The 15,000-nt window shown below is 44.7% G+C and overlaps 1 protein-coding gene across 1 annotated transcript in view; it reads left to right on the top strand.

Moving 5' to 3' along the window:
- Positions 1-15,000, top strand: part of LOC147033827 (dematin-like) — a 37,457-nt gene that overhangs the window by 2,241 nt on the left and 20,216 nt on the right. The gene's annotated exons all lie outside the window — the stretch shown is intronic.

A 15,000-nucleotide genomic window follows, 5' to 3' on the forward strand; every position in this document is an offset into this window, starting at 1 on the left:
ATGGTGGCCATCTTGGATTCCATTTATGGGACTATGGCTAAATGGGATAGGACAGTTTGTATCAACATGAAATCTATGAAGATAGGAGTGGATTCTATTTCTAACCAACATTTTGGATAATAGCTGGTACCATTATAAGGACTAGAAGCACGAAGTACGTAATAGAGGTCAATCATCATCGGCGTCATCAGCAGTCTCCTCGTCGGTCTCGTCATTGTCAATGTCATGTTCTACCTGTTTTGTATGTTCATTATGGCAATTGATATTTGATTCTCTATGATATGCACAGAAGAAAGTGCATGGTAAATGAGCGGCACAACAACCACACTGCGCTGTTCTACATGGGGTGCCTGAAGTACAACTACACCTTATTAACTCCAAAATTTGTGGTGGAGCAAGTGCAACGTCTGTGGGCATTGGAACAGGAAGAAGAGACTTGGAAGTTTCCTCACGCGCCCATCCGTACTCTTCTGGATTCATGTTGGGGAGGGGGTGGGGGGGGGCTTTGATTGAAGGGCCGCCTTCCAAATTGCCGTCTGGAAATGAGCACGTCGAACATTTTCTACGAATGCTTGGCTTGTTGGTGGCAGTGTCTTTAGTTTTGGCGCTGCTGTCATGTTCTTTCGCCCCATTTTCCAGGACCATACTTGTACCCTCGTGTCGGACATGTCTGCAGTAGTCGTGCACCCATAACACTTTGCAATAAATTTGGTAGCTTCGTCTATAATAGTTGACATTGGAACATCAAGCTCACCCAAGCATTCGAGTGTTTGACTGGCCTGAAGCATCTTGATGGCAGTTGATTTGCCAACAACAAACAGTTGCACAACAGTATCGCACCCAGAAAGGCAGTGCATCGCTGGAAGCTGTGGAGCTATTTTAGCTTGCTCTTTGGCAGATGCTGCTATGTCAACCAAGGCTCTTTCAGAATGAGTAGATTCCATTGTTAGGCCCCACGTGAGATCAAGTTTGTGGTAAAAATGTAGGAGCAGTATGAAGACGTCTGTATCATCGCACAGTACGTTGATGGCCGTTGCACCTTCTTCTGCCAGCTTCGACATTTGATGAACCATGATTACATCTGCTTCTTCATGAAAGTTCTCTAGATCTTCCCTCTGTCTCAGGACATCACAGCTGACTTCTATTGGTACAGTGTCTTGGCCAGTTAGGACGAGCTTGGTCTTCATCTTTTCCCCTCTGTTGAGCAGTTCTGTGCATATCAACTTGATGAGTTGAACTTTGTTGTCCGCTATAGTTAGGCCTAAGTCACATTTGCCACGGCAGCCGTGGGGTCTCCAAAATCTGCGGCCACTAGCAATTCTACGGCGGCCGCAGTATTTCCACGGTCACACAATGTAGCAGTCACATATGTTTTTATTTTTCGGGTAGCCGCACGGCGTGTTTATAAATTGTGGAGACCGAAAACGTGGGGGTGCCGTACAGTCTTTGATTTGATGTCGCACGGTGACCTTAGGGCGTCCCTGCGGCAGCAATATAATTTTCAAGGCAGACGCAAGGAGACCTCAAGGCGACCGCAGGGGGCCTCAGGCGAACGTGCGGCCAGACGGACGGTAACGAGTGGGTATATATATCAGTCCTTTTTTAATGAAATAAAAATATAACAGTATATATAACTGAATATACGATAACTATAATATACAGTGGTCCCCCAGAATCCAAACGGCCAAGCTGTTTGAACAAATTGGAATCAGAACAATTTTTTCTCGAAAGTTTGGCCCTAAAAACCCAATAAAACCCAATACATTTGAAAAAACCGAACAAAACTAAGCGTTCATGTTTGTTCACGTGTCTCCCCCACCAGTTCGACCCGCATCTTCGCGCTTTGTTCATTCAGTTCGTCGGTGGAAGTACTCAGTCACATTTGCTCTACGGCGAGGATAAGGCGGCCGTACGCCCTCTGAATTGACAAACGTGCGGCGGCCGCAGAGAAACTGAGGTGGCCTTAGGGAGGCCCTACGCCGTTTGGCTAAATTTTACAGGCCGTAGGGGCGCCATGGAATTATAACTGCGGAGTTATAACTTTTTTTCATTTCTACGCTCGCCGTAGCAATTCGACAAAGCCAAGCTCTGACGTAGATGTGTTCCACGTCGACCGTACGTAGGGCGTACGGTGGGCTTGCGTTTTTCGTGCGGCTGCTGTAAGCTCTTCTTAAAGAAAAATGAATTTTCCCAACCCCCAAAAAATTACGGCACCCCAACGTTTTCGGTCTCCACAATTTATAAACACGCCGTGCGGTTACCCGAAAAACAAAAATGTGTGACTGTTACATTGTGTGACCGTGGAAATACTGCGGCCGCTTTATAATTGCGAGTGTCCGTACATTTTGTAGACCCTCCGGGCGCCGAGCCAAATGTGACTTTGGCCTTACCTCGTGTTTTCACCTTAAATTTTTTTTTTAAATCATCTTGTGTTTTAATTATTCACAAAAAAAGCAATCCGATCACGTGGTGTGACGGACTGTCGGGCAAGGATTGAATTTCACAGCAAAACCGGTTGTAATTTTTAATATCCATGATTACGTCAGCCCGATGCGTTTGATGAAAGTGATTGTGGTTCTGTGGGCATCACGTTTGATGAGCTGCCCTGGGGGCAGCGCCCTCGCAGAGTGCGCGAGCGATCGAAACCCAAGACAGAGCTCGAGCCTGTGTGGGCCTTTGGATGTGGCGATTGTACCAGTTTACATACAATACACCGCCACCGAAGGTCATTTACTCATCTTATTTTACCTTAAACATGGGGAATTTCAGTTTAAAGTGTCTTGAAAGTGGGTTTTCTTTGGGTCCATGAACGGATTAATTCACTTTCCGTTATTTCTTATTGGGAAAATATTTTTTGAATCTGAACTTTTTGCAATCCGAACAGCCTTCAGGAACGAATTAAATTCAGATTCTGGGGGCACCACTGTGTATAGGCAAACAACTATACTCTGATCTCTAGTGGTAGCGCATGGTGGACGCACGATCAACGCAGACTGCCACGGAGGCCGTACGTAGGTGCAAGGCGGGCGTAGGGGAACCGTGCGTCGACCGTGCGTTTCCCACAGGTAGTCACACAGACCGCAAGGCCACCGTACGGCGACCGTGTAAACAGTGCAGCCGCCGTAATTTTTTGGGGGTTGGGAAAATTCATTTTTCATTGAGAAGAGCTTACGGCAGCCGCACGGAAAATGCAAGCCCACCGCACGCCCTATGTACGGTCGACGTGGAACACATCTACATCATAGCTTGGCTTGTCTAATTGCTACGGCGAGCGTAGAAATGAAAAAAACTTATAACTCCGCGATTTCATTCCACTGCGACCCTACGGCCTGTAAAATATAGCCAAACGGCGTAGGGCCACCCTGAGGCCACCTCAGTTTCTCTGCGGCCGCCGCACGTTTCTGTCAATTCAGAGGGCGTATGGCCGCCTTATCCTCGCCGTAGAGCAAATGTGACGACCTTTTGTGGTGCGAGAGGACTTTGGAGCGTTAGGCGATGGTGTCTACTGGCTTGCTGACCACACCATTTTGTCCGTGTTGTGCCTTTGATGCTGAAATCGAAGTATCGATCAAATACAAGATAAACATCCCCCTGCGACATTTTACGGATGATGAAGCTGCACACATTGTCCACAAAGTCTTTGACTGTACCCTTACATGGCCGGTGGACACACCAGAGGATAGCACAACTGTCAATTATAACAGCTTCTGCCTTCTGAACAATACGTGAGGAAACTAACACTTGGAGCTTTTTCTTCAGTGTCGACTTTGCTGACGCTCTGCGCATGGTGCCATTTTTCTTGAACACGGCGGTCGGCATGGGGGCAAGTTCATGTTTAAGAACTGTTGGTAAGTCAATGTCTCGTGTTTGTTGAAGCCCCAACACCCGTGAGTATATCAGATTGACATCGTATACATCTTTGCCCCCAACCTTGATGGATTTCTTCGTGACGGCCATCGTTACAACCTTCTTGGATAGAGGGGCGTTGAAGCCAGATGGCAGACTACTTTCAAAAGCGATCATCTGTGCCTTGCCTATGTCAACAGCGTGCTCTACATTTACAGACTCTGGTTGTATCTGTCCGGTTTGGATGTTCACCAGGCCTTTTGGATGGTTGTCATTATCCAGTGGCTGTATGCATAATTGCAGTTTCTCTCGAATCTTTGACCTGTCTTTTTGTCTCCGTGGATCCGAGATGGTTTCTCTTCTTTATGACTCGTGACATCAACCTCTTTGTATCCTCTGGTCATGTCTGCAACACCTTTGACAATCTTGGTGCATGCACGCATACTCAGAGCCCATCGTTTGAGTGCAGACGGCTTGAAAGTGATCCCTATGATGCCTTTAGCACCGTGGCCGTATCGCATGAAGGTGCTCTCTATAAACATGTCTGACCAGATACCGTTCCAGAGACCGGGTTTATGCCTCATCACATGGTCCCCTTTCAGGAAACGATGCAAGATGTCACCGGGGAGACGTTCCATCGACCTCAGGTAATAAAGGCCGTAACGGGCATGGTGGTGATGTCCCGCAGCAAAGAAATACGGCATCATTTCTTTGACTGCATATAGATGCAGTGGCCAGTCGGCCTCACGTTCAGCTCGCACAAAGAGCATCAGAAGAAAAACTGGCTTGATTAGACAGTCTACTCAGAGTCGTGTCGTCCTGCTCTCTTGTGACAATACTTCTAGATGTTCTTGAAGTTTGGTGTGACTCTCCAACTGTCCAACAATACCTCTTAGGACTTCCTCCACAACAAGCCGAAGAGCTCTGATGTTTTGAGGAAACTTTTTCCCACTAAGCGTTTTCGTAACACCTCCAAAGCTTGTTTTCATGATTTCTTCCAGACCAGTGTTTGCCATTAGGTATCCAACACATCCAACAAAACTCATCACAAGGTGCATTCCGCCTAGTCTTGGTATAAAATTAAGAAACCGGTCTTGGTAGACCCACTTTATGCCTACAGCAACCCTGTATAGTTGTTGGTCATTGGTGAAGAGGGTAATGCGCTGTCCGCAGCTATTGGTGAGATCTTGTGTGTTCACCATTGCTGTCAGGATTGTGTCGGGGTCAGCTGGGTTCATGTCTATCAGTGGGCGGTAAATGGCTCTTGTGGCTGGTCTTATGGTACCGCCCTGTTCCCTTGACAACTTAGTATTGAATCCGTTGAACTCCGGTATACCCTCATCAGAGTCAATGGCTTGCAAGAAGTCGAAGTCGAGGGATTGGGCTCTCAAAAGTGATACCACTTGTGCGGCTAGAACACGTAATGGCAATAGAGCTCGCTGAGCCTCAGTATCAGGCATGTCAGGTTTTTTGGGACCTTTGTATCTCTCTACAGGGATGTCATCAATTACCTGCTGCTGCATTTTATTTGCTGTCAGTCAAGGGAATGTCTCAAGATGTGATTCCTCAGTCAAGTACCTGTCAGTAACAGTCATTACAATGGCAAGGGAATGGGTGCTAACAAGTCTGTTCTGCGAGGATATGTTTGTGTCAAAGTTGTCTGCAACAGCTTGAATGATACCATCTTTGGGACAGGTCATACGCATGATGGTGAAGTTCTTGAGTGCTGCTGCTGCTGCTGCTGAAGCTTTGAACCGCAATATTTCATCATAAGAACAAACTACCCTGCAATCGTAGAACTGTTCAATCAGAGACCTCTGATTGAGGACAACACCTAGTGCAATCTGAAGAGGGGTGGATCGGTTGGTTAAAATGCTGGTGACAATGTTGCCAATGAGAGCAGCTGACAAAGTGTAGTTCATTTTGTCAGACATTTTAACTAACAGTGAGTGAAGTGTTTCACTGACAGAGTCCAGTGAAATATCAATGTCTACACTCACTTGGTATACTTTCCTATCAGCTGGTAACCTCTGCGTCTCATGGACAATGCGTTTTGCAACCCTTTCTAATACACAATCAAATTCGTCTTCATCATTTACCAGATGTAACAGGCCTGATGCCTTACTCTGAAATACCAAGAGGCTGGCAACACCTGAACCACTTAAAATGAGTAAATCAGCCCCAAAATGATCTGACAGATGAGAAACTAAGGCTCTACAGGACAACTTATGTCCACCGTTTTCAAGATACAGGTTATAAACATCGACAGAGTTCCATATTTTTTGTCATGTCTGCTTTCATTTCGGATACAGTTGATTGGAAAGAAGAGTCCAAAGATATTTGACTCGGATCAAGACTGCTTCTGACAGCTGCTGTGTGAGCACGATCTGTCATGAATGCATCCCTACAGTCGATGTGGTATCTTGCATCCGCCGCATGTAGATCACTCGCTGCTCAAACAACACGGATTTCAACATCCTTTGCCCAGTTGTCTTGACGCTCGAAACAAGTGTCCAATATCTTTTGCTTGTAGGTGCGATCGGCAGCACGATCGGCCGTACGGCACAAAGTGACTTTTCTCCACCGATCTGGATGTTTTGGATCGTGATCCATGATACATAATGCACCACAGAATATGCAGTGCTCTCGGAAGTTAAATGTCGTTCCTTGCGAATCAGAACGACGAGATCGCTTTGGAGCTGGTGATGCGTTTTCAGTATCATTATGTTTCAGAAATCGTTTTATAGACACCTGCAATGTATAAATTGATGCACATCGTCGGTGACACTGGACAGATGGGTTTTCATCTTCAGCAAGCATTTTCTCCAAAGACACATGGAGATCATCTTTGTAGATCTTACTTGCCCGGATGATGCTTCGAATACGGTCTGCACCAGTTGTTGACAAGGGCTTGTTTGAAAAGTTGCCTTTACATGGATGAAATAAGCATTGGCTCATATCTCACTCTGGTGTCTGAAATGAGAAAATGATATTGGTCAATACATGCCAAACGATATAGGAACACCCCCACCCCCACCCCGTAATCGTGGACCCATTTAAGGCATTCATTATCCTTACCCATTACTGCTAGACCCTTAAACCCTAGGTTTAGAATCATTATTTCCATCCTATCCCATATATAGCCATAGATATAGCCAAACGCTGTGGTGGCCATCTTGGAATCCTAGATGGCCGCCATCTCAGACACTTGTAACTGGTATTATTATATTCCTTGACCATGAAAACCTAGGTTTAGACACCATTATTTCCATCCTATCAAATATATAGCCATAGATATAGCAAAAAAAACTGAATTTCGGTAATGGCCAACTTCATTTGCATATTAAGCAAATTGCCCAAACCTGACAGGATGTTATCACTTGGATTCTTGTTCAGCACCCTTCAAAGATATAAAAAACGTGAAAAAACTTTATAGGAACGCAAGTGCAAGGTTGACCCCCAAAACAGCATTTCACTGCAGGACTATGATTCTTCACCATTAAAAGATAGGGCCAAAAATGATATATAGCACGATATCTCAAAAAGTTGTAGATGGAGTTTGACGATACTTGGTGGACACTTTGGGTGTGTGAAAATGAAGATTTGATTCAATTTTGGTGAAGATCTGAATCCGGATCTGGATCCTATAATTTTTTTCATTGATTCTACACCATTGAGAGATCAGGCCAAAAATGATATAGAGCATGTATTTCAAAAAGTTGCGGACAGATTCGGATGAAACTTGGTGGACAGGTTCGGTGTATGACAATGACGAACTGATTTGATTTTTGTGAATATCCAAATCCGGATCCGGATCTGCTAATTTTTTGAGTGATTCTTCACCATTGAGAGATTGGGCCAAAAACGATATATAGCATGATATTTCAAACATGTATTGGGCCTGATGTGATCTCGTGGATCAGGCGTTACATGGCGAAGGTATGCGCTCTACCGAATGCCCTTCTAGTTTTATTTATTTTTACCAAATTAGGTTATAACGGGATTCAAGATGTTGTCAGTTACACAAAATCAACCAGAATACCGAGATAGTCGTTTATTGAAAAGGTGGTTTTGAAGCTGTTCCCAACTTATTTCAAATGTTTACTTGCGTTTACAGTTCAAGTATGGACACAACTCAACGACCGTGAAGCACCAAACGAGCAGAGACCAATCAAACTGACATGGCCACGACCTGCCGGAGAAGTTGCTTCATGTGAATGTGCTCAGCATTGTATTCACCACAGGCTTTCATGGCTTTTCTAACGAGATCTCTCAGAGGATCAAACTTGTGACCCTGAACCTGGGTTTTGCAGGAGTTGGTATTGCATGAGAGCAGAGCAGTTGACCTCATTTGACAGACACCCTCGGCAATCGATCTTGTTCTTGCGGACTTGGGAGAAGATGCTTTCCTCTTGAACATAACTGTGTGATGCAGGACAAGTATACGTGCTGAACTGTAAACAGAATGTAAAATCGTGGCTCCCCGTCTGTCCTCCTCATCGACGATACTAGCCTGGTGTTCGCATCACGGTTAAGATGGCTGGTTTAAGATCCTAGGATCTTGAGTGTGAGCCCCCATTGTTACGTTGAATTCACATCAGTTGAGTTGACTAAGCCTGTCATCCTTCGGAGGTCAGCAAAACGAGTACTGTATCAGCTTACTGGTAACAGGGGCACTGCATCAGCGGCACAATTGCACTTCCAGAAAAATGATGCAGCCAGCATGCACAGGCTGCATACGAAACAACAACACCATAAACGATATCTCATGCCACCAATTACCATTCCAAATTCAAGTGGTAATAAACATTAATGAAATGGGATACTGCCCTCCAGCCAAGGGAATAGGATAGAATACTGCACTGTACTCAAACCTGTAACTCTGTAGGTCTTTGTTATAAGATGGTATCATGTATCCTATTTAATTTTTTTAATTGCAGTTTAACTGGTAATTTGTGGACCTCTTCTATGAATGAAAACAATCCAAATGGAATCAAATCCTGCTCTTTAAAATACATAAATGGACTGATAAATCTCACCAAGAAGTGGAAGAGCGAATTGGAAAACACAGATGGATTGATTTGTGGTGACGGCAATATGGTCGACGTGATTGGAAGTAACATGATACTGCATGAGGAATATTAGAGGATGTCAACGTAGCCATCGGTGAGATAAAGCTCATGATGTCACACAGCCACTAGACGAGACACTACAGTGATACCTTGCATATTGACTACAGGTCTGTCAGGTTCGTTGCAGGTTTATCAGTCTGTGTCAATAGACCAAAAGATAACTTTTTTTTTTTTGATAAATAGACCATTTAACGAGTTGACTATTATATCTATTTTTAACTTTTAATACATTGTATCTGTATCCCTGCAAGTGGAATGGAAGTGAAACATTGCATTTTTAAAATTGATCGTAACTTTCATCCAATACGGGCTTTGACCACACTAAAAGCGGTCTACGGATTTTCATAAACAAGACTGGTCAAACCCATAAAATCCGGGTCACTTGCCATGTATGCAATAGTCGTGGAAGAATAATAGGTGATGGGAAGAATGAGAGTAAAGGGAGGGAGAAGATGACAGAGGGGGGTGAACAACCTCAATACAAGCTCAAACACAGCAAGAAGCAGGTTCAAAGAACAGAAGGGAAAACAGGGAATCTGAAATATTGTTGAAGATTCAGCAGCGCTTAACAGCGCCGCCGTCTCAGGGGTTATAATGCTGGATAGTTCGGCACAGGTCTCGGGTCATGCGCCTCAGATCACGATACCAAAGTACCCCTGTGCCTTGCCAGTTGGGGATATACACCCTGGCTACAAACTGGGTTTGATCAGAGACTGAGCGAAGTCTGCCGCAGTCCGTAGCCAGTTTGGTTTTAAATACAAAGCAAGGGATTGTTCCTCAGGGTTTATTCTAAGGAAAATTTACAACTGCACAAACTCTGATGCGAGGCAGGGGCGGGAAAAAAATGGAGGCTGCAAAGCAGCCGAGCACGACGGTGTTTGACAGTGACATTGACAAGCACATGATGGAGGTACTGGTGCCCTTCTTGAAGCTACAAGATGCTGACATCAAGGCTGGTCATCAGCTGATATGTCCAGATTTGGACCTTGAGGAACTCGGTCTGGAATACCAAGATCTTGTGTCTTCTGGACAAGGAAAAGACTTAACTCTCAACAAGCTGGTCAAGTATCTGGTGTCTAAAGAACTGTTTCCAAATCTGGTGAAGGCATTAAGCAGAGTTGTGGCTGCCAAGCCTTATTCAGCAGATGTTGAGCGTCTTATAAGTAGCAGCAATGCTCTGAAAACATGTGAAAGATCAAGAATGTCAGTGGAGACGGAAAATCTGTATTTGTACATACATTACAACACGCCACCATTCGAAGCATTTGATCCAAGGGAGACGGTTATGATTTGGCTGTCATCAAAGGCACGCAGAAACAAAAGCCATGACATAGCAAAGTTTCAAGTCCACTTCAAGGGAGTTTTCACAGAAGCAGAACACAAAGTAGAGGATGACGAGCCTGACGAGGTGGAGGTACCACCGAAGAAGAAGGTCAAGAAATTCTAACTTCTTACAGTTTTGCTTACTTGGACAGGTTCAAATGTTCATTTTCGTTAAGTTCTACAGATTTTGTTTAATCGTACTCATGCCAAAGACAGCGAGCGAGCTAGACTTACCTGAAACTTGGTTCTGATGTTAATCATAGTCAACTTCAGGCTCAGGTTTCTGATTTTGTTCTTTGTGTGACTATGAGCAACCACTTGTGGTTTCACATCAATTGTAAATACGTTTGATAATCCTCACTGTTTAAGGTATAATTTGTAATGTGAAATGTGGTAGTCTATGTCATATATTATGATTTATGTAATATGTATGATTGCATTATATTGTAAGGTTAATAAAAAAAACAAGTTGTGGTCAGCTATCAGACTATCAGTGACGTCGATTGTGGTTCCTTCCTAGTTTATGACACCCTAGCCATGCAAATTCAAACAAAGAACAAATTGACAACTGCACAAATCTGGATTTACAACTGCACATTTTGAATTTACAACTGCACGTTAGAATAAACCCTGTTGTTCCTCAGCGCGACACGAATAAATTCAAGGTGGCAAATTTCGTATAAGTCAGCCAGATTTATTTGGGAAACATCGAGGAACACGACACAAGCAAAAGCAAAGCATTAGCAATGACGTTATAATTCATCTATAACCCGCTCTTATCTAGGGAGGTACGGATACGGGTTTCGCAGGGGGCCCTAGCAAAATAAACCTTATGCCTGGACAACATGCATACAAGACACGGAGTACTTGGTGGTGCCTCATGGATGAGAGGAAAGGTGTCGAAGGCACGAATGCGGCTCGTGACAAGCCGATGTCGGATTTGAGCGCCCAGCCCACACACGCAGCGTGGCAAGATGGCGGCGACGTACTCCTATCGGCATCGCTCGCGCACGCAGCCTCGGTGCGTCCTGCCCCTGTAAGGTCGACGGCACAAGAGCGAAAAATCTATGGTGTGTTCCAGCTTGTTTCTCACAAGGTCCAGTATGTGAATCCAGACCTGGCCTGTACACCAAACCAGGCCAAATCTGGGTGTTGGGCTCCGCAGGCGGATAAACGGGATGAAAAAGATGTGGTCCAGCCACGCAGGGAGCAAGGACAGTCAGAGACCCCGTGGCTAGACTCAGGATGAACCTGGGGACGACCTGCACGCTGGATTCATGGCCAAGGAGGAACAGCTTGTCGAGTCCATCGTTCGAGTTTGCAGCAGCTCTCCGCCAATGGGTCGCCGGCACGTCTTGCCGACCGACTCCGTCAGGGCGCTGGGTGGGGGCTCGTTCGGAGGGGGGAAGGAAAAAGAAGGCGCCTCTCTGTACACCACCACTGTATGAACAATGGACCGCCTGCGACACCTTCCGACACACATTTACGTCCGATTATCAAACAACCTGGCTAAACATGCATTTAAGGGGGGGGGGGATCTGGGCTAATCCTATATTTAATAACCCACTAAGGGCCCATTTCCACAACAATATCAGTTGAACAAAAAAAAATAATAGAGTGAAAGGAGAAAAAGTACCAAAACCTGAAAAGGAAGGGGTGTGTATAGGGTTAATGAGTGCAGAAAATGTCATGAGTATTGATGGGAATGACCTGATGAGGTTTACAGCCAACTTCAAGGCCTGGAAGGATGATTAAGATAGAACAGACTAAGCAATGGCCTTGGATATGTTTGTGGGAGAGAACTGATGATGCATGATATGTTTGTCGAGGGAGAAACAAGTTTGGAGAGCGAGTTGGGGTTCCAGACTCGATGGAAAGCTTGAGACATGTCCAGAGAGATGGCCCAAATCTCATGTCTGACATTGAGGGCCTTCATCCATTGTTAGGAGAGTAGAAGCAGCATGTCCAGGGTGGAGTGACCAGGTGTGAGTCCAAACTGATGGTGTGAGATCAGGTCTTTGGAGAAAAGGAAGAATTTGAACCTCACATCTCCTCATCTTTTAAAACTGCATTGTGTAATTAATCATTTATGAATACCGTATTGTATAATTAATCATCTTTTTAGACCGTATTGTATAGTTGATCATCTTTTTTTTTGTAAACATTGTCGAGGCTCGTATGAGAGCTAACACACAGCAAGGGGGGAATGAGACAAGAGGGGCGGGAGAAGGAAGGACAAAACAGTGTGGAACAGACATGAGGAGAAAGGTGGAAGGGAGAGTGATGGGTTGGGAAACATGGATGGGAAACATCTACAAGATGGACATTACAGGGACCTTCAGGAAGGAAAGCAGAGAATTTGAAGGAGGTGGGAGTGTGGTGGATTAACGGTGATAGAAAAGATTGAGGTTTTTGATGGGGGAAGATAAGAGGTGGTAGTGAACAGTGGTTTTGAAGGTCTGGAGGGAAGAATGAGATTGAAGAGAGTGTGGGAGTTTATTCCAAAGGTGGGAAAAAAAGAGGAATGAAAGAGTGAAGGCGAGCAGCGATTCGTGATTTTGGTAGTTTTATCAGAAGGGGGTTGTTGGCGGACCTTTAGCGCCCTGGGGAAATATGGTGGGGACATATCGCAGACAGAGCAGAGGGCGAGACCGGAGAGGAGATGGAAGAAGACAGAAAGACCACTGACCTGCCTGCGGTGAGAGAGTGAGAGGCCCAAACACTCAGCGTCATCGCGGGAGATACCAATGATCCCAAATGCCTTGGTTTCCACAGCGTGAAGCCGAGAAAGGTGAGAGGCAGGAGCACCAGCACAGAGGGGAGAGCTGTACTCCATCAGGCTGCGGATGATAGCTTTGTTTGTGGTCAGGAGCTCAGGTGGGCCGAGGAAGGACTTTGCACAATGGAGGATTCCCAGTCGGCGACTGGCTTTGGAGGCCAGGTTGGAAATGTTGCTTTCCCAGGAAAGCTCATGGCAGATGGTGAGACCCAGAAGCTTGAATGAAAGGACTTCTTCCAGAGGATTGCTGAAAAAGATGGTACGACAGAGGGTGGGGTCATCAGCAGAGATAAAGAGGATTTTCCAGAGAGTCGGAGAGATCATTGATGAAAACCAGAAAAGAACAGGGCCCTGAACGCTACCTTGAGGAACTCCAGCCTGGACAGGAAGAGGGGATGAGAGAACTCCATTAAGGGCCACAAGTTGGCTGTGACAGGAGAGGAAGTCTGTGAGTGGAGATGGTCTTGGATACCATTGGAAGAGAGCTCGGTGAGCAGGGCAGGGTGTTCGACCGTGTCAAAAGCATGCGATATTTCAAGGGATATGGCTCTGATTTTATGACCGCATCGAGTGCTTCCATCCATTGTTGAGAGAGCAGAAGCAGCATATCAGGGGTAGAGTGACCTGGTCTGAAGCCAAATTGGTGATCTTGGAGGGGGGGGAGAGCGTGATGGTTGCTTTGAGAGGGAGGGGTGGGAGGGATGAATTGGCACTGAAATTGGAAAAAAATGACTTTATGGAAAGCGAACATGCATAGCAAACTGGGGTTTTACATTTTTTTTTTTTTTTTTTGGTCAGAAATGCGACTGAAGACATTTCTTGAGGGATGCATTAAAAGGTGAATGAAGAGATGGAGAGAAGAAACACTGTAACAGTTGGATTTTTTTGACAAGGTATGAAGGAGAGGTCGAATTGAGAGCAGTCTGTTGAAATAGTAGAATAGTGCATTATGGTACAAGAGTACCACACGAGTGAAAGAGGAAGATGAAGCATTATAAGAGATCGTTTTTATTATCATTTTTATTTATTGATAGAGATTGCATAAGATTTGGTAAAGGAAAGGTTGAAGTAAAATCATGGAGGTGAATGCTGAATTTGGATCGGTAAACGCAGAGTGAATCTTATGGGTCGATGAAAAGTAACAGGAAGAGTGTGTAGAGACAAGTGATTTCAGGAGGAGTATAGTTAGGAAGGATACAAGGAAAATTATTTATTTTTTTGATGGATTTTTGAAGATTAGGTAAGATTGGAGAATGGGAGGTTGTCGGAAGAAATCGTAAATGTAATGGTGAGTGGGTCAGCTCAAATATAAGAAAGATGGTGTGCCGGCAGGAGGACGAGGAGGAAGAAGAGGAGGAAGAGGAAGAGGAAGAAGAAGAAGAATAAGAATAAGAAGGATCAGTATTCATGGGTGTCACGGGAGAAGGAGCCCGATAAGACAAGGTCGACGAAAACTCACGAAATATCACGATTTTTGAAACAAAACCGAACTAGGAACACAGTAAACACGTCGGAGAGAAAATAAACAGTTAAAACGGGGCATAACGACCGGAAACTTAACTTTGAGAAAGTTGGCAGAGACCCCTGAGAGAACCTCTGAGTGTCACTTCAAACTGTCACTTCAAACCCTTTGAAGCTGTCACTTTAAACCCAGAACCGGAAGGAGCTTCTTCTGGCTTTCACGGTTTTATGTGGTGTGATTCTTGTTTGTTGTCGTTAAAATTAAGTCTTTTGGATGAATTTGATGGTATTAATTGAAAGATTATTCATTATTCATTCTTTATTTCATGGTGTTTATTCAAACTTTATCTTGGTGTTTTTGTTTTTACATCTTGTAGTAGTAGTAGTAGTAGTAGTAGTAGTAGTAGTAGTAGTAGTAGTAGTAGTAGTAGTAGTAGTAATAGTCGATACAACAATTCC

The sequence above is a fragment of the Eptatretus burgeri genome, chromosome 1 (assembly GCF_056783735.1).
Source record: "Eptatretus burgeri isolate ZD-2024b chromosome 1, Ebu_testis_v1, whole genome shotgun sequence".
Classification (NCBI taxonomy): domain Eukaryota; kingdom Metazoa; phylum Chordata; class Myxini; order Myxiniformes; family Myxinidae; genus Eptatretus; species Eptatretus burgeri.